Source organism: Thamnophis sirtalis, unplaced genomic scaffold, assembly GCF_051295495.1.
Source record: "Thamnophis sirtalis isolate CommonGarterSnake01/CBP01778 unplaced genomic scaffold, rThaSir2_p1.2 scaffold_2, whole genome shotgun sequence".
NCBI classification, from domain to species: domain Eukaryota; kingdom Metazoa; phylum Chordata; class Lepidosauria; order Squamata; family Natricidae; genus Thamnophis; species Thamnophis sirtalis.
Window position 1 is genome coordinate 46,873,196 of NW_028261382.1, and position 25,369 is coordinate 46,898,564.

The window sequence follows — 25,369 nt, forward strand, 5'->3', positions numbered from 1 at the left end:
GAGTCGGACACCAGCGAGGCAGAAGAACAGGGGGAGCCTGTTTCCAGTGCGTGCACAGAGCTGCCAGAAGGCAAGAACAGTTAAGATAGTAAGGGACGATTCGGCAGTAAGGCTTGGAGGTAATTGGCCCCTCCAACATAAAGGAGGAGCAATGGCACAGGAGAGACTTTGCAGGAATCAACTTGGTTCATGCTGGTCAGTTCACCTTCTGAAGCTCCGTTTTGACTCTTTGCTCTGTTTGTCTTAATTGCCAATTAAGTCTTTGGCAGCATTTCCAGGGAGATAAAGGCGGGTGCCTTATCAGCCTTATCCCGAAGGACTTTGGCAGCCTACTGTAGGACTTTTTACAACTATTCAGGACTCATTACAGGCTGTGAATGAACATAATCCACAGCCGTTGAAATAAAAAGAGGGTTTTGGGAACTAAGCGCGTGCTTTTTACTGTATCAGGAAGCCAAGGTCGGAACAGATAGAAAAAGCCCTCTGCGGATGCTCAGAGGCAAGCCTGCATTTAGCCTGGGAACACCAGCCACTGACAGAAGGGGGCATACCGTGACTGGGTTTAAACCCCCAAGACAGGCTAAGATTGGAGTCTTTGGGGATTTTAAGGCATTTGTGGGAGTTGTGGGCTGGCTGTTCGGGTGAAGTTAGCCGAGGTTGTGTACCATACCTGAGCAAGCCTCAAATATTCGGCAGCTGCATTTTCTCAAGCAGCTGATCTCGGTTAGGGATAAGACTCGGTTTGCTGTTTGAGGCTTGATCGCTGCTTCCTTGTCTCTGGAGCCCAAACTCAGGCACAAAAAGGGGCACCATTTCCAGCACACCTTTACCTGCGTCATGACGGAGACCATGATGGCAGTTTGGGACTGGCAGGAAGGAAGCTGCTGCTGAATTAGGACCCGGCCCTCTAGACCCCCCCCTCTCCCAGCACTGAGCCAGTTGCCATGGCAACCGGAGCAGCCTGCAATGCCAAATTGTAAGGCACACATGGGACCCCCGGGGATCGGCATTATGCCGGGTTGCCAACTGGGGAGGGGGGCTAAAACACCCCACAGATTCCATTCATCATACCTGAATCTCTCTTCCTCCCCCCCCCCCCGCACCTTAATCTTAATTTCTTTCCTGCCCTCTGCACCTCCTTGATGAGTTTCTGTCTCTCTCTCCCTGCCCCTCTCTCTGATATTTCTGTGTCGTGTGTGTGTGTGTGTGTGTGTGTGTGTGTGTGTGTGTGTGTGTGTGTATGCATAATGGTTATCTTTTGAGAGCTGAATGCAACAAAATTTCATTTTAATGCATGCTGAATAATGTATATTTAAAGTGGAAATAAAGTTTTTATTCTACTTGTCTTGTATTCCATTCTATTCCATATTTTCTATTCTATTCTATTCTGTTCAATATTCTATTCTATTCCATTCCAATCTATCCTCTAGTCTAGAATGTCTAGATAACTAGATAGCTAGATATAGATGGAAGAGAGAGAGAGAGATGATAGAGATAGATAGATAGATAGATAGATAGATAGATAGATAGATAGATAGATAGATAGATAGATATGATGGATATAGATAGAGAGAGAGATCAGAGAGAGAGATGATTGACAGACAGATGATAGAGAGATGATGGATGATAGAGATAAATACATCGATATAGATAGATAGATGATAGATAGATGATAGATAGATAGATAGATAGATAGATAGATAGATATGATGGATATAGATAGAGAGAGAGAGATCAGAGAGAGATGATTGACAGGCAGATGATAGAGAGATGATGGATGATAGAGATAAATACATAGGGATAGATAGATGATAGATAGATGATAGATAGATAGATAGAGAGAGAGAGATGATGGATATAGATAGAGAGATGATTGACAGACAGATGATAGAGAGATGATGGATGATAGAGATAAATACATAGGGATAGATAGATAGATAGATAGATAGATAGATAGATAGATAGATGATAGATAGATAGATATGATGGATATAGATAGAGAGAGAGAGATCAGAGAGAGAGATGATTGACAGACAGATGATAGAGAGATGATGGATGATAGAGATAAATACATCGATATAGATAGATAGATGATAGATAGATAGATAGATAGATAGATAGATAGATAGATAGATAGATAGATAGATAGATAGATAGATAGATAGATAGATAGATAGATATGATGGATATAGATAGAGAGAGAGAGAGATCAGAGAGAGATGATTGACAGGCAGATGATAGAGAGATGATGGATGATAGAGATAAATACATAGGGATAGATAGATGATAGATAGATGATAGATAGATAGATAGAGAGAGAGAGAGAGAGAGAGAGAGATGATGGATATAGATAGAGAGAGAGAGATCAGAGAGAGAGATGATTGACAGACAGATGATAGAGAGATGATGGATGATAGAGATAAATACATAGGGATAGATAGATAGATAGATAGATAGATAGATAGATGATAGATAGATAGATAGATAGATAGATAGATAGATAGATAGATAGATAGATAGATAGATAGATAGATAGATAGATAGAGACTCATCGAAGATGTGTAGAGCAGGAAAGAAATTAGAGATTAAGATTAAGGTTTTTTTGGGTGGGGGAGAGATTCGGGTATAATGAATGGAGCCGGTGGGGTGTTACATCCCCCTCCCTAGATGGCAAATATGTAGAACATTTCCCCAGAACAAAAAAGGATTTGAGACAGGAGGCAACCTGACTTCCTGAGAATATAGGACCACCCAGGTGCGTAAACTCCCACAACGGAGAGGAGAGGCAAGGAGAGTGCGTTGCACAACCCTGCTCTGGGAGAGCAAAGCCATTGTTGCACCATCTGCAGAAGGATATGATGGGGTTAAGGTTTTCCTTCACAGCAGGGTGTTTGGAACCATGAGGACTGGCGCCTTGTTTTGCTTTTTATGGAGAGGCGTGGCGCCTCCAACATCTCCAGGTAACGCCCCTCCTCCACCCCCGAGGTTTCTAGCTTTCATCCAACATGGCTAACCAGGTCAGGTTTTAAAAACAAAAAAAGCTTGCAGTTGCATTCACACACCCTTGTCTGATGTCAGCTTTTCCCTGGCTGTTAAGGGTGCTTTTTTTTTGGGGGGGGAGGGGGGAAATCCAGCCTAACCCGAACCCTTTCAGGACCCCTTGGTGCAAACGGGTGAAGTCATCAACCCAAGTTTTCATGAACCCAACTCTCACGCCCTAAACTCCGGAGGAAACAGCCGAGAAAGGAGAGCAAGTTTGCAGGAGGTCCCGTTTAGGCAAAACGAAAGTCCGGGTACTTTGTGGGTTGGACGTGGCTTTGTTTTGCCACAGCGGTGTGAAGTAGGTCACGCTCTGCCAGCGCAACACGGGCACTCTGTGTGTGTGTGTGTGTGTGTGTTTACACGCTGCGCTCAACTCCGCGCATCTCCTTTGGTAGCCTGATTGTCGGGCTTATGGGGCGCGCCTCCCTTTCCTTAACCGGGGTTCGTCTACCGGGTAAGCCACGTTGCACAACTCGAACACAACACACCCAGCTTCCCAAACTGCTGCTGGGTGGGGTGCCTTCCACGCGTGGGGACGACGCCTAGTGGGGACGCGGAGCGGTCCCCCTCCCTCCCTCTCCCCCCCTTGTTCTATCTATCTATCTATCTATCTATCTATCTATCTATCTATCTATCTATCTATCTATCTATCTATCTATCTATCTATCTATCTATCTATCTATCTATCTATCTATCTATCTATCTATCTATCTATCTATCTATCTATCTATCTATCTATCTATCTATCTATCTATCTATCTAATCTACCTACCTACCTGCTCCCTGCGCGGACAAGAGAGAGCGCTCTGCGTACGCCCAGAGGCACTCTTGCTTTTTTCGGAGGCGGAGAAGTGGTGTGTGTGTGTGTGTGTGTGTGTGTTTATGTGTATGTGTGTGTGACGGTGCTGCTCTCCCCCCAGAGCCCCCTCCTCTCCCCCTCCCTCCGCTAAGGGGGTCCCGCCTCCCTTCCTTGCGCACTGCGCTCCTCTCCGCTCCTCCGACCGGCTTGGGCGACGGGCGGCGACTCAAGGCCAAGCCGGGGGCGGGCGAGGGAGGCGAGGCGGGGACGTGCCTAGGGATCGCCCCCTCCTCTCCGCCCCCCCCCTCCCCACTCCAGCCTCCGCGGGCGAGCCGAGGCTGCGCGTCCCGCCGGGCTCCGCTGTAAGCCGGGCGAAAAGAGCAGCCTGGGCGCGCAAGGCAAGCCGCCCCGGAGCCGGTGAGTGAGCCGGGAAGAAGGGAGAGGGGCGGGGGAAATGTGGATACCTCTGGGCGTGAACAGAGTGCCCGAGGGCGACGAGGACAGGAGGGAGGGATCGGACCCCCTCTGGCCGCTTCGAAGCGTAAGGAGGGCTGGGCAACAAACGGGAGAGAAAAGGAAGGAATCCCATCGGGGAAGCGAGCCTCTGGGCATGCACAGAGTGCTGCTGCCCTTTCTTGCGCTCCCGGGTGGGCGAATGCAAGCTCCACCGTTTAAAGCGCAGCCCACCCGCGGGGCTTTTAGTAGGGGAAGGGGATTGGATCCCCCCCCTCCGCTTCTTCGGGCCGGCGGATCCGGCGCTTCCTGGGATCGGAGCAAGCAACTTAACTTCGGCTATCAGGAGGACGCTTTGCCCCGCGCAACGTCCGGGAGGGTTTCGCCTTGGCCCGACCCAGCCCGGCTTCCCGCTTCTTTCCCCGACCTCTGCGGGTCCCGGGTTGAGCTTAAGGGAGCTTTCTAAGGATCGGCAGCCGCTGCTGTGCGTCGGCTGGCCTTTCGCTGACCTGGGTTGAGGAGGGGGTGGGGGGGTCGTGGTCGTGCGAACCCAGCCGCCGGGGTCTTTGCGGGCATCCTCCCGGCTTGGGAACTCAATGCAAGGGGCGGCGACGTGGGGAAAAAAAATCCAAGCCCCCCCCAAAAGAAGCGAAGCTGGACTGAGCGCCTCGCGAGGTTGCGAAATGGGTTAAAATATATATATTAAAAAGTGGATATTAAAAATGGATATTAAGAGTTACCCTCCTTTTTCCCCTCTGGGTTTTCTGCCCCTTTTAAATAAATAAAAAAATATATCTCAGCAGCAGCAGCCCCCTTTCCCTAGCCAGGTGGGCGTGTGAAAGGAAAACGGGGCTTTTGTGAGAAGAGAAACCATCTCTACCTGTCAGGCTGTGTTTCCTGATGTGTGTCTCTACCAAAGAGCCAGATGTGGGCAAACAGGATTTGGGCGTTTTGGGGGTTTTCTCCCCTTCTTGGAGCTGTGTGTGCCGATTGTGAGAAGGTGAAGATTTGTGTGCTTCTGGCATGGTAGTGTGTGTCTTGAGGAGGGTGTGTGTGTGTGTGTGTAATTGTGTGTGTGTGTATGTGTGTGTGCAGCCCAGATCGTGTGCAATGCAGCGTGGAGCCCGGTGTATAAAATGACTGCATCTCATGCCATGCGCCTGGAAGGAGAATGCGTCTCAAGGGAGCCCTGGTGTGCCCCAGTGGGAAAGGTGGCTTGAAGAGGCAGGCAAACTGAGATTGCTGGTTTATTTCTTTTTTAAAAGAAAAATAAATAAATACATTGGGCAATGTAAAGAGCCCAATGTTCGGTGCGACGCATGGCTTCCGTGCGTCCTCTTGGGGATTTGGGGCAGGGGAGCAGCTGCCTGGGTTGATAAATGTTGGTGCCACACAATCTGTCGACAACTCGGCGTGTGTGTGTGACACACATACACACACACACAGAGGTTGTGGGGAAGTCCTGCTTGGCAATGTGGCTGCTCTTTTGCAACCAGGCCTCTCGGAATAATAAAAAGAAAAAAGAGGAAAGGAGAAAAAAAAGCGTTGAGTGTTGAAAGTGCAAGGCGGACAAAACCAGGCGTGTTTGTGTTGGTGGGCAAGGTGGGCCAGTGCGCGTGTGTTTGTGTGCGTGCGAAGGGAGGGTGCTTTGCAGGACCTCGGAGCAGGAGTCCTGGATGTTATCAGCTTCTCTGCTCGCAGTTGTGAGCCCCCAAAGTGAGACACGCAGGCCTAAAAATAACTCTGCGCTAACCCACCATTTCCGAGCACAAAAGGCCTGCTTTAAAAGATTAATAATAATCTTTCTCTGCCATACACAAAGACGCGGCAAGTCTTGCGTGGGGCTGGAGTGTGGCGGGAGGCAGATCGCGTTGGAACAAACCCACACGCTTGGCCTGGATCTCTTTCCCGTCTTGACAGGGGTGGGTTCTCACGACACCCGAAACCCTCTGTTCTGACCGAGGCTTCCCAAGAGCCTGAAGCAAACTCCTTGTCCCGACAAAAATACCCCCCCTTTTTTATTAATTTCCTGTGAATTCTGCTCATTCTCCTCCAGCAAAGCCTTTCGAAGGAGGATTTACAGTCACAGACCTTATCAGGTCGATATCTGAGTCACGAACCAATTAAGCGAACTAATGGTCTCCTGCAAACTCCATTCCCCTGTTGCTCCTCTTTTATTTCCTCTGGGAGGGGCCATTCACCGTCCCCCTGTGGCCTTCCTCCCAAGTCGACCCCTGTTCTTTCGCTTGTTCCCTTCGTCTGGCCACTCTGCACTTGCACACACTGGGAACAGGCTCCAGCTGTTCTTCTGCCTCACTGATCTCTGACTCCGAAGGCAGCTGATAACTGGCATATGGCTCTGGCCCCCTCTCTGCCTCCGACACAGAGCCCTCCTCTGAGCCTTCCCCAGACTCCAGGACTGGCCCATCTTCTTCCACAGATTCCTCACTGTCCGAATCTGCTGCCAGCTTTGCTGGCCACTGACGGTCCACAACACACTCCGAGTCTCTGCCAAAGCGAGTGGTGTGGTGGGGTCCTGTAGCAGGCAGTTCCAAAGACACATTTGCTGTTGGGGCTGATAAATGAATGGTTCGTGCGACTCCCAAATGCAAAATTAGAGATAGCCCTCTACTTACGACTAACTGGAATAACTAGATTAATTTGCGTCTAACTGGATGAACTAAATGATGCTTCTCTCTACCTGCTTGGTCCTCACAACAACCCTGTAGAGTAAGCCAGACAGCATAGCTCCATGGCTAAAGAGGAGTAGGAGCTTCACAGCCCTTTCTCCAGGCTGGTTGGAGATACAGGTTCAGGCAGAGATTCTCACATGTTCCTGCAAATAGTACAGGTAGTCCTCGGGTTACGACCACAGCTGAGCCCACAATTTTGGTTGCTACGCTCCGCAGGTTGTTAGGCGAGTTTTGCCCCATTTTACGACCTTTCTTACCACAGATATTAAGGGAATCGCCGCAGTTTTAAAGTCAGTCACTCAGCTGTTAAGTGAATTTGGCTTGACTTTCCTCGTCAGAAGGTTTACAAAACTTGATCGAGGGACACTGCAACCCTCGTAAATATGAATCTGCAGCCAAGGGTCCCAATTTTGATCATGTGACTGCGGGGGAGGGGGCGGGGGGAATGCCTCAACGGTTGTAAAGTGTGAAAAGTGGTCAGAATGGTCGCTCTTTCCCAGGGCCGTTGTAAGTCGAGAGGATCTGTATTTAGAAGAGAGAGCCCAAGCAACATTGCAAAGGAAATGGCAAAATTTGCCCTCCTGTTTGGCAACGTTTCTTGGGCACTGGGCTGTTGCTGTACTCAGTGCCACGCATGAGGTGCCCACCCAACCCTTCTGCGCATTTGATTTCCATACATTGATCTCTGTTAGGTTCGTCCCTTTTGGGGGGCAGTTTTCTTCTTTTCCTTTTTGCTTTCACCCCTTCCTTCCTTCCTTTCTTCCCACCAACCCTTCTCCTTCCTTCTTTCCTCTTCTTCCCTCCCACCCCTCTCCTTCCTTCCTTCCCTTTTTCTCCATCTTTCCTTATCTCTCTGCTTCCTTCCTTCCCCTTCCTTTCTTCCCTCCACCCTTCCTTCTTTCCTTCTCCTTCCTTTCTTCCCCTTTCTTCCTTCCCACCCACCCTTCTCCTTCCTTCCTCCCTTCCTTCTTCTTCCTCCTTCTCAACCTTCTCCTTCCAACAACTTCTCCTTCCTTCCTTCCCCTTTTCCCCAATCCTTCCTTCCCTCTCTCCCTTCTCCCTTCCTTCTTTCCTCTCCCTCCCTGCCACCCCTCTCCTTCCTTCCTTCCCTTTTTCTCCATCTTTCCTTATCTCTCTGCTTCCTTCCTTCCCCTTCCTTTCTTCCCTCCACCCTTCCTTCTTTCCTTCTCCTTCCTTTCTTCCCCTTTGTTCCTTCCCACCCACCCTTCTCCTTCCTTCCTTCCTCCCTTCCTTCTTCTTCCTCCCTCTCAACCTTCTCCTTCCAACAACTTCTCCTTCCTTCCTTCCCTTTTCCCCAATCCTTCCTTCCCTCTCTCCCTTCTCCCTTCCTGCTTCCCTCCCTCCTTTAAGACTATTTCTATCTGCTACTCAGCAAAGCTGCATTCTAATTTATCAACTTTTCCGGGAGTCCTTTGGCACAACTTCCACACAGTTGTTACCTTCTCTGTTGTTTGGGGAAACTTGGTGAGGATGACATGACTGCTTACTCCGGGGCATTTAAAGACTTAAAAACTACACACTCCTGGAACACATGAAACTTAATTTTGATCTCGTTTTGTCGTTTTCTTTGTTGTGTTGTCTGAATGCCAAGTAAACGCAGTGAGTTGGATTAGTTTAAAGATTTGGGAGAACATCCAACATTTGGTAGGTGTTGAGTGAAGCCAATGGTTTGTTTGTTTGTTTGTTTGTTTCTTTCTTTCTTTCTTTCTTTCTTTCTTTCTATCTATCATCTATCTATCTATCTATCTATCTATCTATCTCCCTCTCCCTCTCCCTCTCCCTCTCCATCTATATCTATATCTATATCTATATCTATATCTATATCTATCTATCTCTATCTATCTATCTATCTATCTATCTATCTATCTATCTATCTATCTATCTATCTATCTATCTATCTCCCTCTCCCTCTCCCTCTATATCTATATCTATATCTATATCTATCTATCTATATCTATCTATCTATCTATCTATCTATCTATCTATCTATCTATCTATCTATCTATCTATCTATCTATCTCCCTCTCCCTCTCCCTCTCCCTCTACATCTACATCTACATCTATATCTATATCTATATCTATATCTATATCTATATCTATATCTATATCTATCTATCTCTATCTATCTATCTATCTATCTATCTATCTATCTATCTATCTATCTATCTATCTATCTATCTATCTATCTATCTCCCTCTCCTTCTCCCTCTCCCTCTCCCTCTATATCTATATCTATATCTATATCTATATCTATATCTATATCTATATCTATATCTATATCTATATCTATATCTATATCTATATCTATCTATATCTATCTATCTATCTATCTATCTATCTATCTATCTATCTATCTATCTATCTATCTATCTATCTATCTATCTAGTTTACAAGATAGCAGGTATAAGTATGAACATGGAGATGAGCACAGGAAATGGGTACAAATAAATGGGGATGGTAGGACAGGGACGGAAGGGACGCTGGTGCGCTTATGCACGACCCCTTTACGGACCTCTCAGGAATGGGGCGAGGTCCACGGTGGACAGTTTGAGGTTGAAGCTGTGGGGGGTTTGAGGATGTAACAATGGAGTCGGGTAGAGCATTCCAGGCGTTGACCACTCCGTTGCTGAAGTCACATTTTCTGCAGTCGAGTTTGGAGCGGTTTACCTTGAGTTTGTATCGATTGTTTGTCCGTGTGTTATTGTGGTTGAACCTGAAGTAGTCCTTGACAGGTAGGACATTGTGGCAGACAATTTTGTGTACTATGCCAGTGTTTTTCAACCTTTTTTGTGCAAAGGCACACTTTTTTCATGAAAAAAATCACGAGGCACACCACCATTAGAAAATGTTAAAAAAAATTAACTCTGTGCCTATATTGACTATATATAAAGTAATTTTCCCACGGCACACCTTACACTATGTCACGGCACACTAGTGTGCCACGGCACAGTGGCTGAAAAACACTGTACTATGCTTAGGTCAGACTGTAGGTGGCGTAGTTCCAGATTGTCCAAGCCCAAAATTCCAGCCTGGTGGCATAAGGGATTCTATTGTGAGTAGAGGAGTGGAAGACTCTTCCCGTGAAATACCTCTGGAACACACCTGGATCTCGTTGACTGACTTCCCCAATTTGTACAGTGGAGACACAGATGTCTGGACTGCAACTTCCATAACAGAAGCCCTGCGGGGGATGCTTGACGATGTAGTCCAATGCATTTGGTGGGATTCAGCGGGCGATTTCCAGAAGCAAGCAAAGATTTGGGCCAAGAAAACTTTGTAAAAGCTTTGGTGGGATTTCTTAGGATTCTCCAACATATTTTTGTACCCTTTTTCTCGTTGTAACATGTAGCGGGACCTCGGTGACCTTACAGATAGTCCTCAATTTATAACAGTTCACTTAGGGACCACTCGTAGCTACAATGGTACAGGAAACAATAAAAACAGTTACAGACTTGGAAGGGACCTTGGGAGGCCATCTAGTCCAACCCGCTGCTCACGCAGGAAACCTGTACTAGGGACTCGAACTGCCCAACTGCCGACCTTTCTGATCGACAAGCTCAGTGTCTTAGCCACTGAGCCACCTAGTCAGCATAAAAATAAAGTGACTTACGGCCGTTTTTCACACATCTGTCGCAGCATCCCCAGGGTCATGCGATCATAATTTGAATGCTCGGCAACGGGTTCGTAGTTACGACGGTTGCGGTGCCCAGGGGGTCATGGGTCATGCGACCTTCTGACCAGCGAAGCCAGAATTCATCTAACAACCGTGTGATTTACTGAACAACTGCAGGGATTCCCTTAACAACTGTGGTCATGAGGAAGGTCATAAAATGGGGCAAAACCCACTTAGCGACTGCCCTGCTTAGCGATGAAAAAGTTGGGTTCAAGAACTACCTGTGTTTGGGCTTAGAAGCTGTGCAGAGTGGCCTTAATTCATCCTTGAGTGGGATGCAAAATTCACCCTCCAGGAGCTGAGCTGGGTGTTTGTACTTTTAATCCTTGGTTTCTCTTTAAAACTTGTGACTGCTGGATGTTGCACTTTCAAAGTTTGTTGTTTGTGAAGTGGCAAAGAAGCTGACAGGCTACGAGGGGCACAGGCCTCTTATGGTCTTTCAGAAAAGGGTGGGGGGTGTCTGTGCCCTCAAATCTGCCACTGAGAAAGCAATAGCAATGGCACTTAGACTTATATCCCGCTTTACAATGCTTTACAGCAGCGGTCACCAACTGGTGATCCACGAGAAAATTTTAGTGGTCCGCAGAAAAATTATTTGCCTTTTTTATATTGCACTAAATCAGGGGGTCCTCAAACTACGGCCCCTGGGACGGATACGTGCAATGGACGCTTGTGTTGCTGCAGAGAGTCTCCCCCTTTGGGGTCTTTTTGTACAGGTCGGAGGGGGGCCACTTGAGGTCTGCTTCAGCCTCCCGGTGGGGGGTTTTGGGCGAAGGCTGGAGGGAAGCAACGCTGGTGACGAAGAGCCGGAGGGCCTCGTTCCAGTGGGAGAGCATCACGGCCTGGAACTGGCTGATCATCTCAGCCCACTGAGCCTCCAAGCGCCGGGACCTGGCTTTGCACTTCTGCATGTCTTGGAAAGCCTATGCTCCTAGTCCTCAGTGTGGTGCTTCTGCTGAGTCTCCTTCTTGGTCAGATCCAATTTGAACTGAGCTGTTTCGCCAACTCTTTCTCCTGGTGGATACTTAGCTCCAGCAACGGCTTCCTGTTGGGGCCCTAAGGAGCCCGGGCAGAAGGGCTAGGAAGGGAGGGGCAAGTAGAGCCCGGCGAGGCATCCCTTGAAGTGAGTGACATGAAGTTGGCCACGCCCACCCAGTCACATGACCACCTTGCCACGCCCATCCAGCCAGTCATTACACAGCTCATATTAGCGGTCCGCAGAATTTAAAATTATGGATTTAGTGGTCCCTGAGGTCCGATCCCTGAGGGGATCCCTGCTTTACAGCCCCCTCTAAGTTGTTTACCCAGTCAGCATATTGCCCCCAACAATCTGAGTCCTCAGATAACGCCCTGCCGTAATTCAGATACACCTGCCTTCGTACTCATCTGCCTTCAGCCACTTCAGCAGTGGAATAGCTGCGTTCCCACAAGGTGTTTAATCCGCTTTCTGAATTCCCTCGGCTTCCTGGGAGGAAGCCAGGGTGTCAATCCTGTGAAAAGAAGGAGGACGTGATATTTGAGGGGCTGCCCCAAAGAAGAGGGGAGGCTCAACTTATTCCCCAGAGCACCACCATGCAAGGCAAGAAGCAATGAATGGAAACTAATCAAGGGGAGAAGCAACCTGAAAATGAGGAGAAATGTTCTAAGCGGTGATGAGAAGGATTAATCAGTGGAACAGCTTGCCACCAGAAGCTGTGGGTGCTCCATCCCTAGAGGTTTTGAAGAAGAGATTGGACAACCATTTGTCTCCTGTGGGAGCAGAGGGCTAGACTAGAAGACCTCTAAGGTCCCTTCCCTCTGTTAGTCTGTTTACCCAAGTCCCCGTCTCCCCCTCTTTCCAAGGGGCTAGGGTGGCTTAAGGGGTGACTTCAGCAAAAACAAACAACCCACCCAATGCAAAGACATTATGCCTTGCATCTTGTGTGAATGCAACATCTCCCATGTTCCCAGTTTGACATAAATGCTCTGATCCCCTTTAATTTCAACCACGAGGTTCGTGCGTCCCCTTGTGCTGCGGTTTCCTCCTAGGAGCTGAACTCCTTTCGCCGAATTTCCTCCCGTGAAGAAGAAGGAGACAGTTTTGGCTTGGAGATCTGGCCTTATGTGAGAGTCCCCCCCCTCCCCCCCCCGCTCCCGAGACAGGCCCGACATGTCCCATCAGTCACTCCCCGCGTCATGCTCTGGCAAAGCCCAAGATCTTGGCGCGTCTTTCGGCATTCCACAACGGGACGGGTGCGCAGGGAAGAGGGAGCAAAGCTTACCCCACCCACCCACCCACCCCGCAGGCCAGGGGGGTGCGTGCACACACCCGTGTGTGTGTGTGTGTGAGTGTGTGACTTTGCACCAGGGTTCTCCAAGGACACCGGAGCAGCTTTACGTGTAGGAGGAGGAGGAGGAGGAGGAGGCGTGAGCGGACTGGCACAAGGCCGGGGGGGGGGGGGTGCGGGAGGAACTGCTGGTGTTTGCAGCCCTTTGTTCCCAAAGAGGGGAAATTCACCCTGCATCTTTCTTGCAGGAGGGGATGCATTGCCGCTGGGCGTGGAAGACGGCTCACCTTTACGCTGTCGGGGGGGGGCGTTGAAAAGGTGCAGGGGGGGCTCACACAGCACAATTGCCCCTTTTAAGAAAGGGGGGGTCAGATGCGGTGGGGAGAAGGACATTTATCCGGGGACGAACGATAAGGTTTCAAAAAAGATGTTTCTCTAATCTCAGCTGTCTTGGCGGGGCGGCAGCCTTCCAAGGCAAACACCCTGCTGGAGAAATGCCCCGGCCCGTTGTTTTATTTTTATTTTTTATTCTTTATTTATTCTTCTAAATAAAGAGGACGGCTGTATTGTGATGCTGGTCGTGTTTATACCAAAGAAGGGCAGGAATCCGTGGCCGTCCTCAGGCTCCTAGGCAGCCCAGTTGCCAACCGGAGAGGATGCCGAGGCAGCTAGTCTGGTGACCCAAAAACACATTTTCTGGGGCTTCGGAAAAAAAGAAAAAAACAGGAATAATTACATTGTCTACTGCATTATTAATGCTTGGAGTCTGGTCCTTCGGCGTTGAGCTGGGAAGAAAATGCAGCAATATTTGCTGCGTTGCCCCAGCCGAGGGAACAAAGCGAGACAGTCATTTCCGTCCGGCTTAACTACAAAGCCCATGGTCCCAGACTACAAGTAGGCTCGGCTTACAACGGTTCAAGGTGACAACGGCACTGAAAAAAAGGGACTTACGGCCGTTTTTCACAGTTACGACCTTTGTAGCATCCATCAAAATTCAGACGCTTGGCCACTGACTCAGACTTACGACCAGTTGCAGTCTCCCAGGGTCGGGTGATCCCCTTCGGCGACCGTCCGACAAGCAAAGTGAAATAGGGGAGCCATATTCACTTATCAACCGGGTTACTAATGTATCAACTGCAGTGATTCATTTAACGACTGCGGCAAGAAAGGTCGGAAAATGGGTCCAAAACTCACGTAGCAAATGCTTAACAACAGCAATTCGGTGCTCAATTGTGGTCGTAAGTCGAGGACTACCTGCACATGGAATTCTGAGCAGAGGGGAGGTTTTTTGGAGAGAGCCATCACATTCCCACTCCTTAGCTCTTTAACAACTCAAACATTTCTAGAAGCACCAGCATGCCTGTTTCTAGAATCCCCAAGCCACCGGCGGGGCATGATGGGCATTGTAGTTCCACTTTACCCGGTTGTGGCCCGCCAGCAGCCAGTGGAGCTGGCAGCAGATTCGGACAGTGAAGAGGTTGGGGAGGAACCTGGGTCCATCCTGGAGTCTGGGGAAGGCTCTGAGGAGGGCTCTGTGTCGGAGGCAGAGAGGGGGCCAGGGCCGTCTGACAGTTCTCAGCTGCCTTCAGCGTCAGACATCAGTGAGGCAGAAGAACAGCTGGAGCCTGTTCCCAGTGTCCGCATGCGCAGAGTTGCCAGGTGAAGGGAACAGCTAAAGAACAGGGGTCGACTCAGGAATAAAACCACAGGTGGATGGTGAATGGCCCCTCCCAGAGGAAGTAAAAGAGGAGCGAAAGGGGAGTGGAGTTTGCAGGAGACCATTAGTTTGCTTAATCGGTTCGTGACTCTCCGAGACTCCTTGCAAAGTTTTGCAGATATGGCCCTGGCATCTCTCCAAGCCAGATAAGGTCTGTGACTGTAAATCCTCCTTTGAAAGACTTTACCGGATGTGAAGGAGCAGAATTCACAGTCAATTAATAAAAGGGTTTTTTGTCAGGATCAGGAGTTTGCTTCAGGCTCTTGGGAAGCCCAGAAAAGGCACCAGGTTGGAAAACCCAGTTCTTTAACAGGAGGCGCTAAGTTCGAGCCCAGTCCAAAACTTTCAAGAGGTGCATGCTCTGTCTGCCACATCTTAAGGAAGACAAAGGCTCTCTGTGCGTGCTCAGAGACCGCTCGCTGGTTCCTGAACTTTAGCAGAGGATGTTTCCAGAATGAAGGCCTGGTTTCCCAAAGCTTGCAAAATTGCAGATGTCCTATTAGGCCAATATCCTGTCACAACCTCCCCCCAACCCCCCCACATTTCTTACATCCGCTCATTAAAAAATGTGGAGCATTGGTCCCTCGTGACCCCGGGAGAAGCTGCTGTTGTTTTTGAGATTCACAGCTGCACAGATGCAAAAGGAAACTTGCTGGGGATTCACTGTCCGGCCTCCGCTTCCCAGAGTGACCAGGGGGTCTGAAAGTTTGGGGGGAAAAAGAGGGGGGGGGAGCAATTGTTGAAGGATTGGCTTCAGCATCCCAGAGATCTGGCATTGTTAGAAATGCAGGAAAAATAGAATTGGGAAGTGGACTTGGGGATTCCGATCAGGTTGAGACAGAGCCTGAAAGGGAAAAAAAAGTGCAAATGGATCAAATTAAGGAAGCGAACCACAGGAAGTCCTCGACTTACAACAATTCATTTAGTGACTGTTCAAGGTTAAAATGTCACTGGGGAAAAAAAAAGGGAATTATGATCATTTTTCACTTAGGATTGCTGCAGCATCCCCCCCGGGGGTCACTTGATCAAAATTTGGACGCTTAGCAACTGACTCATATTTATGACGGTTGCACTGCCCCGCTTTTACGACCTTCAGACGAGCGACGTCAGTGGGGAAGCCAGTTTCATTTAACCCACTGTGTGACTAACTGAACAGCTGCAGGGATTTGCTTAAGAACTGCGGCAAGGAAGCTCGTAAAATGGGGCAAAACGCAAGAAATGTCTCGGCAACAGAAATTTTTGGGTTGAATTGTGGTCGTAAGACGAAGACTATCTCCACAAGGTACTCCTCAATTTAAGAGCGTAATTGGGACCAACATTTCTGTTGTTGAGCAAGGTGGTTGTTAAGCGAGTCGAGTCCAATTTTAGGACCTTTTTTGCCGTGATTGTTAAGCGAATCCCTGCAGATGTTAGGTAAATAATCAAAACTGCTAATCAAAACAGTTGTTAAGTGAGTTTTACCCCATTTTACAACCTTTCTTGACACAATAGTTAAGTGAATCACTCCAGTTGTTAAGTTGGACACAGGGTTGTTAAGTGAATCTGGATTTTGTTTGATGGAAGTTTGCCAAATAGCAATAGCAATAGCAGTTAGACTTATATACCGCTTCATAGGGCTTTCAGCCCTCTCTAAGCGGTTTACAGAGTCAGCATATTGCCCCCACAGTCTGGGTCCTCATTTCACCCACCTCGGAAGGATGGAAGGCTGAGTCAACCTTGAGCCGGTGAGATTAGAACCGCTGAACTGCAGATAACAGTCAGCTGAAGTGGCCTGCAGTACTGCACCCTAACCCCTGCGCCACCTCGGCTCTTGATAGGGATCACATGCCCCCAGGACATGGCAACCGTCATAAATATGAATCCATTGACAAGCATTTGAATTAGGATCACATGAGCACGGGGTTGCTGTAATGGTCGTAAGTGTGAACAACGGTCATGTCATATGCTGACTCTGTAAACCGCTTAGAGAGGGCTGAAAGCCCTATGAAGTGGTATATAAGTCTAACTGCTATTGCTATGTCACTTCCGTCGCAACTTTGAACAGTCACTCAACAAATGTTTGTAAGTCTAGAACTACTATTTTTCAGGATACGTCCCAAATCACTGAGCATCCACTTGGTTTTGATGCTGCAATCATTTATTCCGTTTCTTTCTTTTTAATGTTTTTAAAAATTATGTCGATGTCAGCAAGGAAGGAATTTAAATCTGCTAACGCTGCATCGCTTTGCTTAGAAAAGCTGTCCCTAATTTTTTTTTTTTATTCAAATTAAACAAGAAACGGTGTCTAATTTATGCAATTCTGCTCCAGTAATCTGTTTTTCATGCGGTCTTTTTCTATTAGCAATCTGGAATATGCTTTTTTCTTCTTCTAAATATCCAGGTAGATTGGGACTGAATTTAGAGATAGCACGACGAAATATGTTTTCCTCTCAAAATAAATCTTTTCTTTAACTCCTAAAGAGAAATAGGCATCTAAATCATTTTTTTCCCCAAACATGCCTATTTCATTTACAAATGTATTTTTGGTGGGGTTTGTTTGTGCTGAGTTCTGCGTAAGCATTTTTTGGGGGAAATGCAAAATCTCCACTTTTGAGCTATCAGGGGAAAATTGTATAGCCAGGTTAGACTTTGCAAAAAAAAATAATTGCATTTTTTAAAGGTATTTTTAGCTTTGTAGGAAGCAATATTTTCAGAGCCCCAGGGCAGAGTTTTTAGCTGAACAGTTGAGAGGTTCAGCCACCCAAATGTTCTTTGCCTTCCTAAATACAAGTAGAATAGAATAGAATGACGGGGTTGGAAGGGACCTTAGAGGTCTTCTAGTCTAACCCCCTTGACTTATGACAATTGAGCCAAAACATTTCTCTAGCTAAGTGAGGCAGTTGTTAAGTTAATTTTGCCCCAATTTACCACCTTTATTGCCACTGTGGTTAGGTGAACCACTGCAGATGATATGTTTAGTAACCTGGTTGTTAAGTGAATCTGGCTACTACTCCATGGACTTTGTCAGAAGATCGCAGAAGTGGATCACATAATCCCAGGACACTTCAAGGGTCATAATTACATACCAGTTGCCAAGGGTCCAAATTTTGATCATGTAACCATGGGAATGCTGCAGTGTTCGTAAGTGTGAAAAACGGTCATAAGTCAATTTTTTTCAGTGCCATTGTAACTTTGAACAGGAAAAAAAAACCCACCCAGTAGATAAAATTGATTTGGCCAGTGTTCGCTCACTGCAAAAACAATAATATAATTGGATCTGGTCAGGTGTTGATCAGCTTCTGACTGTAATTCCTGGCCTAATTATGGTCGTAAGTCAAGGACTATCTGTATTGCCCTTTTCAGGGACATTTTTTTTTTCATTTCACAAGTAGCTTTCTGTCAGCAGCACTTCATTCAGTAATCAGGAAAGAAAACCACTGGACTCCATTTGTATTGAAATCAAGTGTACTTTTACTAATCATAAATGAACAGTTGCAAAGCTAAGCTGAGTCTGGTTAATTAGGCGCGAAAGCGAATAACACATTGTATAATTCATTCCCCTCCCCTTGGCATCCCCCTGCACAGTCCAATCATAATTCTCCCAAATGTCAGGTGTGAGATAACTTCGAAAGGCATCACCAGGATGGAATGCTGGACCGCTGACCTTGGCGGGAAACACCCCTCCTCCACATGCGCAGTAAGGCGGTCAGTTCAGTGTCTAGAAACTTCCTCCAGCACAACAATGATTCCCCTCCCAAATACCATGCCCCCTCCTCCCCGTTTCAATGGCAGCCGAAGCAGTAGCAAAGCAGAGGCTGACACTTTCCATTCCCCAGGATTTCTTAGTGGTCTCCCATCCATTTGGCTAATTCCTGGCAGAAGGAATGCTGGGAATGGCAGTCCAGTCGGTTGGGGAAAGGAGCACACTGGGGAAGGCAGCCCTCGGCCAGGACAGGGAACGGAGGCTCCAAGTGTTGTTGTCAGCGTTGAACTTTGTGCAATGGAAGTGCGTCCTGTCGCAGCGAATTGCCGCACACAGGAAATGTTTCTTCCTCCCCTCCTTTCTTTCTTAAGAAAATGCTGCAAGTTTCGTAGGCGCGGCTGAGAACAATTGCAATCTGTTTTTGCACTCTTCAGGGCCCCACACCCTGTAGCAACACGGGTGCAGCTAGGAGAGGTTCCCTTCCAAAAATGACACCCTGAGCATGTCCCAGGAGCACGCCCACTCCGAAAGATTCCATCTCTGCATTTATCCTCCGGCGTTTGCCCAAAGATCACCCATTAATGGATGGCTAATCAGGCTTTCCATAATTAATTCAGCTTCAAAGGCCCCTTCGCAGTCAGCGGGCAGTGAGAAGTCAGGGTTGATGGAGAAAATTGACGCCGAGGGTGGACGCTTGGCAACTTTGCCACCAAAAGGGCAAATTTTTAATTCAAGCTTTGTCTTTTTTTAAAGCATAGAGGGTGGGTGCTCCTTTCTTCCCCCAGCCAGTGATGGGACTTCATCTCCCATCATCCCCAGCACATCGTCTTAGGAGAAGACAGTTCTAAGAAGGAGTAGCAGGATTTTGGCAATGTGCAGTGTCTGGTGTTCTGACCGAGGCTTCCCAAGAGCATGAAGCAAACTCCTTGTTGTCCCGACAAAACCCCCTTTTATTAACTGACTGTGAATTCTGCTCATTTACCTCCAGCTTTCAAGGGAGGATTTACAGTCACAGACCTTATCTGGCTTGGAGAGCTGCCAGGCCGAGATCTGCTGTTAGGTTTGAGAATACGTTGAGACCCATAGAAGTTTGAGAATGCATCCAAGTCACAATGAGCCTTAAAAGGAGGCTTGAATAACAATCGGCATTTAATCTTTGATCAAAGTTTAAAGTCATGATGGTCAGTTGTTTCCCAACATACCCCAAGGATATGCATGAAAGAACTACCTTTCAGAGAAGGTGTAGCTCCTTTTTATACAGTTAGAGACATCACAGAATAACATCCTGGCTAGCATCCTCACTAGCCTTATCAACATTATCTCTTTCCTGTTCCCAGGATTGGCCATTTGGCCTCCTGTTGTGAAGGGCACAGATCAAAGGTGAGATTCTCAGGCAGAAGGGGGGACATATCAAAGGTGTCAGTTTTACAGCTCTAGATTCCAGCATAAGTTCGATGCCCATAGATTGCAGATTGATAAGAGTTCAAATGGCAAGGGTAAGACGTTTTGACATTTGCCAGATATTCTACAGATCCTAATAGTTACAAATACAAGGCATAATATGGATGTGTGTTACAGAAAACAAATATTTCTACTAAAACCAATAAGTTTGTAACCTTATTACTATTCCCCTTCACTGCAAAACTTGGCAAGGAGTCTCGGAGAGTCACGAACCAATTAAGCGAACTAATTGTCTCTCCTGCAAACTCCACTCCCCTTCTGTTCCTCTTTTATTTCCTCTGGGAGGGGCGATTCACCGTCCATCTGTGGCTTTACTCCCGAGTCGGCCCCTGTTCTTTAGCTGTTCCCTTCGTCTGGCTGCTCTGTGCATGCGCACACTGGGAACAGGCTCCAGCTGTTCTTCTGCCTCATTGATGTCTGACTTTGAAGGCAGCTGATAACTGTCAGACGGCTCTGTCCCCCTCTCTGCCTCCGACACAGAGCCCTCATCAGAGCCTTCCCCAGACTCCAGGACTGGCCCAGGTTCCTCCCCAACCCTCCTCACTGTCCCAATCTGCTGCCAGCTATACTAGCAACACCTGGCATGGAGGACACTCGCAAATTCATCCGTAATGTTCAGACAGGATTTGGCATTTTTGTCGGTCAATCAAATCCTTCCTCGGGATCTGGGATAGCCAGATGTGGTTTGATGAGTGCTAGAGGTACAGCTTAGAATCATAGAGTGATGGAATTGTAGGGCTGGATGGGATATTGGAGGTCTTCAATATCAGCCCCCTATCTAAGGTGGCCCAGTTCCTGCAGCCGTTCATCGTATGTTTTAGCCTCCAGTCCCCTAATCCTCTTTGTTGCTCTTCTCTGCACTCTTTCCAGAGTCCCAATATATTTTTTTATATTGTGGAGACCAAAACTAGATGCAATATTCCACATGTGGTCTTAAAGGTAAAGGTTCCCCTCGCACATATGTACTAGTCCTTCCTGACTCTAGGGGGCGGTGCTCCTCTTAGTTTTAAAGCCCAAGAGCCAACGCTGTCCGAAGGTGCCTCCGTGGTCATGTGGCCAGCATGACTAAACGCCGAAGGCGCATGGAATGTTGTTCCCTTCCCACCAAAGTTGGTTCCGATTTTTCTACTTGCATTTTTTCATGCTTTCGAACTACTAGGTTGCAGAAGGTGGGACAAGTCACGGGAGCTCATGCCGTTACGTGGCGCTAGGGATTCGAACCGCCGAACTGCCGACTTTTCTGATCGACAAGCTCAGTGTCTTTGCCACTGAGCTACGGCGTCCCTATGTGGTCGTACCAAGGCATTATACAGCTGTCTTTTGCAATTGACTGATAAGGATTTTGTCAATGCCGATGGTGTTCAAGTGATGCTCCAGTTTTTTTAGAATTGCATCCAAGGGAAGGCGCTGAATACTTTTGGGATTGCCTTTGATTATTTTTGCCGCTATGTTTCTATTTGCAGCTCTTTGTGTTTTGCAATTTTCTCCAGTTCTTTCTCTTCAACACCCACTATTCAGATTTTTTTTTGTCTTTCTTATCAACAGTTCTTAAGTTATGCTTCTGCAATCAGCCAGATGTTTAGACTGGTTCTGGCATGTTTACCCACTGATCAAGTCCTTCCCAAGGACCTGTTGTCATTATTAAATTTGTTATGGCCACCCACTCCAAAGACTGAAACCGTTCTGGCGTAAAACTTTCATGGAAGTAAATATCAATACCAAACAAAGATTTGAACATTTCTCCTCATTTCTGTTGTCCAGGAATAACTATAAATCTGTCTATGTCTCCTGAAGACACTCTGGGGAATAAAAAGGAAGCCGAGTTGAGCTTTTTCTGTAGGCCGTGATCTCCCACTGATTTTTCTATAATAAAACCATACAGGTAGTTGCAACTTACGACCACAAGTGAGACGCAAAATCCTGTCCTTCAGTGAGACATGTGTTAAGTGAATTTTGCCCCACTTTACGACCTTTCTTGCCTCAGTTGTAAACTGAATTGCTGCGGTTGATAACCTGGATGTTAAGTGAATCTAGCTTTCCCCACTGAGTTTGCCTGTCCGAAGGTCACAAAAGGGGCTCACGTGACCTTGGGACACAGCAACGGTCATAAATATGAAGCAACTGCCAAGCATCTGACTTTTGATCATGTGATTGTGGGGATACCAAAAAAGTCATAAGTGTGAAAAATGGCCCTGAGTCCCTTTTTTCAGTGCTGTTGTAAACATATATATAGTGTCACAACCCCTGGTAAGCCCCAATTATGGGAGGAAGCTAACTGCTTCCATTCTGTGTCCATTGGCTCGTCACAAGAGACCATTCAAACAGAAAGCCCAATATTTTACTGTTGCCTTTGTTATATTTGTGTTTTATTTGTGCTGATAAATAAGCCTGTGGCTTAATGGCTAAGACGTCTGCCTAATATGTAATATAGCCCAGGTTCGAATCCCAGTAAGGGTATAGCTAGCTGATGAGAGCTAAATAGCTTGAAATAGATCTATACCAGTCTTCCTTTATTTATTTATCAGCACAAATAAAACACAAATATAGCAAAGGCAACAGTAAAAATATTGGGTTTCTGTCGTGATGGACTCTTGTGACGAGCCGATTGACAGAGAATGGAAGCAGTTAGCTTCCTCCTATAATTGGGGCATACCAGGGGTTGTGACTTTAAATATATACCTTTCTCCCTGGCTCAGCTGATAACGGATCAGAGCCTGTGGCTTAATGGCTAAGACGTCTGCCTAATATGTAATATAGCCCAGGTTCGAATCCCAGTAAGGGTATGGCTAGCTGATGAGAGCTAAATAGCTTGAAATAGATCTATACTAGTCTCCCTTTATTTATTTATCAGCACAAATAAAAAACATGTGTGTGTGTGTGTGTGTGTGTGTGTACACACACATACATACATACACATACATACATACATATATAATTTTACTTTAATACAAACTATCTTCCATTAAACAGTGTGTCGTCTGGGTACAAATATCTTGTGCAATAACAATTAGAATTTACAACCATATTCATTATTTATCTGCTCATGACTTAATAAGGTAAAGATAAAGCTTCCCCTCGCACATATGTGCTAGTTGTTCCCAACTCATCTCCGTTTGAAAGCCAAAGAACCAGCGCTGTCTGAAGGCGTCTCCGTGGTCATGTGGCCGGCATGATTAAACGCCAAAGGTGCACGGAGCGCTGTTCCCTTCCCACCAAAGGTGGCTCCTATTTTTCTACTTGCATTTTTTACATGCTTTCGAACTGCTAGGTTGGCAGAAGTTGGGACAAGTCACGGGAGCTCACTCCGTTATGCGGCGCTGGGGATTAGAGCCACTGAACTGCCAACCTTTCTGATCGGCAAGCTGTGTCTTAGCCATTGAGAGACCGCGTCCCTTCATGACTTAATACTGATATATCTGATACTATAACAATCCTCTTCTTAGCTCATTCCATTCCATTAATATTGTTTTCTATATTGCACTAATCTACTTTCTTTTCTAAGTTTCATATTTGTTCTCTAACCATAGGTAGACTAGTTCCCATATAATATAATATTCAGTTTGTCCCTTCTCTTTAATTGCGAGGGTTAACCTATTCATTTCTGCACATTCTAATATTTTCCTAATCACATTCTCATCCGTAGGAATCGCTTCACTTTCCCAGTGTTGTGCACATACAATCTTAGCTGCTTTTATTGCGTGTTGTTACAACAAGTGCCGTTGTAACTTTAAACGGTCACTAAACGAACTGTTGTAAGTCAAGGGGTGCCTGTACTTTTAAAGGAACGACCAGGAAGCTGAGGACTTCCATGTAGTTTGGATGGCTGGATCCTTCAGAGAAAATGCCAAGAAACCGTAGCCGGCTAGTGTTACCCCCTCACGCTGATTGCGTTGGCACAAAGCGTTCACGATGTGTGAAGCAGCTGCTTTCCTTTTAAACAGCATCTCCGCGCAAGATAGCAAGTGAAGTCACCGTGACTTTTAAATCTCCTTTAAGTCCTGCACTCAAGGGCGAATACTAGGGGCTCTGGAGCAGAGAAGGAACCTATTGGGAATCTTTCCTCTTTTAAGTCTCTTTGTAAGCTAGAAAAAAAAGTGGGATAGGCAGCTTCACCAGCAGATGGATTCTCAACTGGTTGACAAGTAGTCCTTAATAATGGGTCCAAGTTTACGTGGAGAGAAGTCTTTTCTAGAGTTTCCACATCTTTTTTACATCGTGGAGACCAGAACTGAATGCAGTGTTCCAAGTGTGGCCTTACCAAGGCCTGATAAAGTGCTATTAACACTTCACGTGACCTTGATTCTATCCCTCTGTTTATGCAGCCTAGGACTGTTTTTAAATGATTGTCCATTGAATTCCAAGATCCCTCTCACAGTTACTGGCATTAAGTCAAGTTTCACGTAGCCTCTATCTATATCATTGGTTTTTCTTGCCTTGCTTTTCTCTACATTGAATTTCATTTTGATATATAGGACCCAGTGAACTGAAGAACTTGAAGGCAGACAGAAATTGACCAGAAAGGGTCAAAAATTGCAAGGAATATGGCTTAGAGATGCTTTCCCAAGAAATCTCTTGTTGCCTTGCCTAATGGCCAAATGATCATCCAGCATTTAAAATAGATCGGAGTCCTGCAGAAAAAAATAAAATAAAACGCAGCCGCAGCTTAAAATAAAAGCACGTTCTTGATAGAGCAGAGTTAGAATTTCATGCTTCCCCCCCTCCCCCAGACCTTTAAAAGCTGAGAATGAGAAGTCTGGATTGTTTCCTGTGGCAGAGAGTTCCACAAGCTTAGGCCCATGATGGGAAAATTCTCCCGCATGTCTCAATCAATGGCAGAAAGGGAAAAGCCGTTCCGTTGTTCATTCTTGCTTGTTTTCATTCTAGTTCATGAAAGAATTTGGTGAAATCAGAGACAATTTGGCAATAAGTTTTTGGTAGCCTACAACTTCTGTGACAGTGATGGCTAACCTTTTCCGCACCCAGTGCCCAAAGCGCACCTGAACCTCCAAAATGCAATGTATGCGCACGCCTCCGGGCATGCACCGCCTCACCTGTGTGTATATCCCCTGCATGAGCCCTGCCACCCTGTGCATGCATGGCAGAGACCCGAAAACCAACTAGTCGGTGAGAGGTACATGCACATGTGCCATCTTCCGTGCCCACAGAGAGGGTGCTGCCTACCACTTCTGCCAGACGCGCCATGGGTTCGCCATCACAAGTCTATCATATATCATCTATCTGTCTATCATCTGTCTATTTCTTCCTCTCATTTATGACCTATCTCTATAATTGGTCCATCCATCCATTGTCTTATCATATATCATCTATCTGTCTATCATCTGTCTATTTCGCTCTCTCATTTATGACCTATCTCTATAATTGGTCCATCCATCCATTGTCTTATCATATATCATCTATCTGTCTATCATCTGTCTATTTCGCTCTCTCATTTATGACCTATCTCTATAATTGGTCCATCCATCCATTGTCTTATCATATATCATCTATCTGTCTATCATCTGTCTATTTCGCTCTCTCATTTATGACCTATCTCTATAATT

General features: G+C 46.7%; 1 protein-coding gene across 1 annotated transcript in view; it reads left to right on the top strand.

Annotated features, from left to right (window-relative positions):
* The first annotated feature begins 4,163 nt into the window (after positions 1-4,163).
* RASGRP2 (RAS guanyl releasing protein 2) overlaps positions 4,164-25,369 on the top strand; it is a 69,576-nt gene continuing 48,370 nt past the window's right edge. Inside the window, exon 1 of the mRNA XM_087705331.1 lies at positions 4,164-4,258. The gene's annotated coding sequence lies outside the window, so the exon portion shown is untranslated. The remainder of the gene's footprint in view (positions 4,259-25,369) is intronic.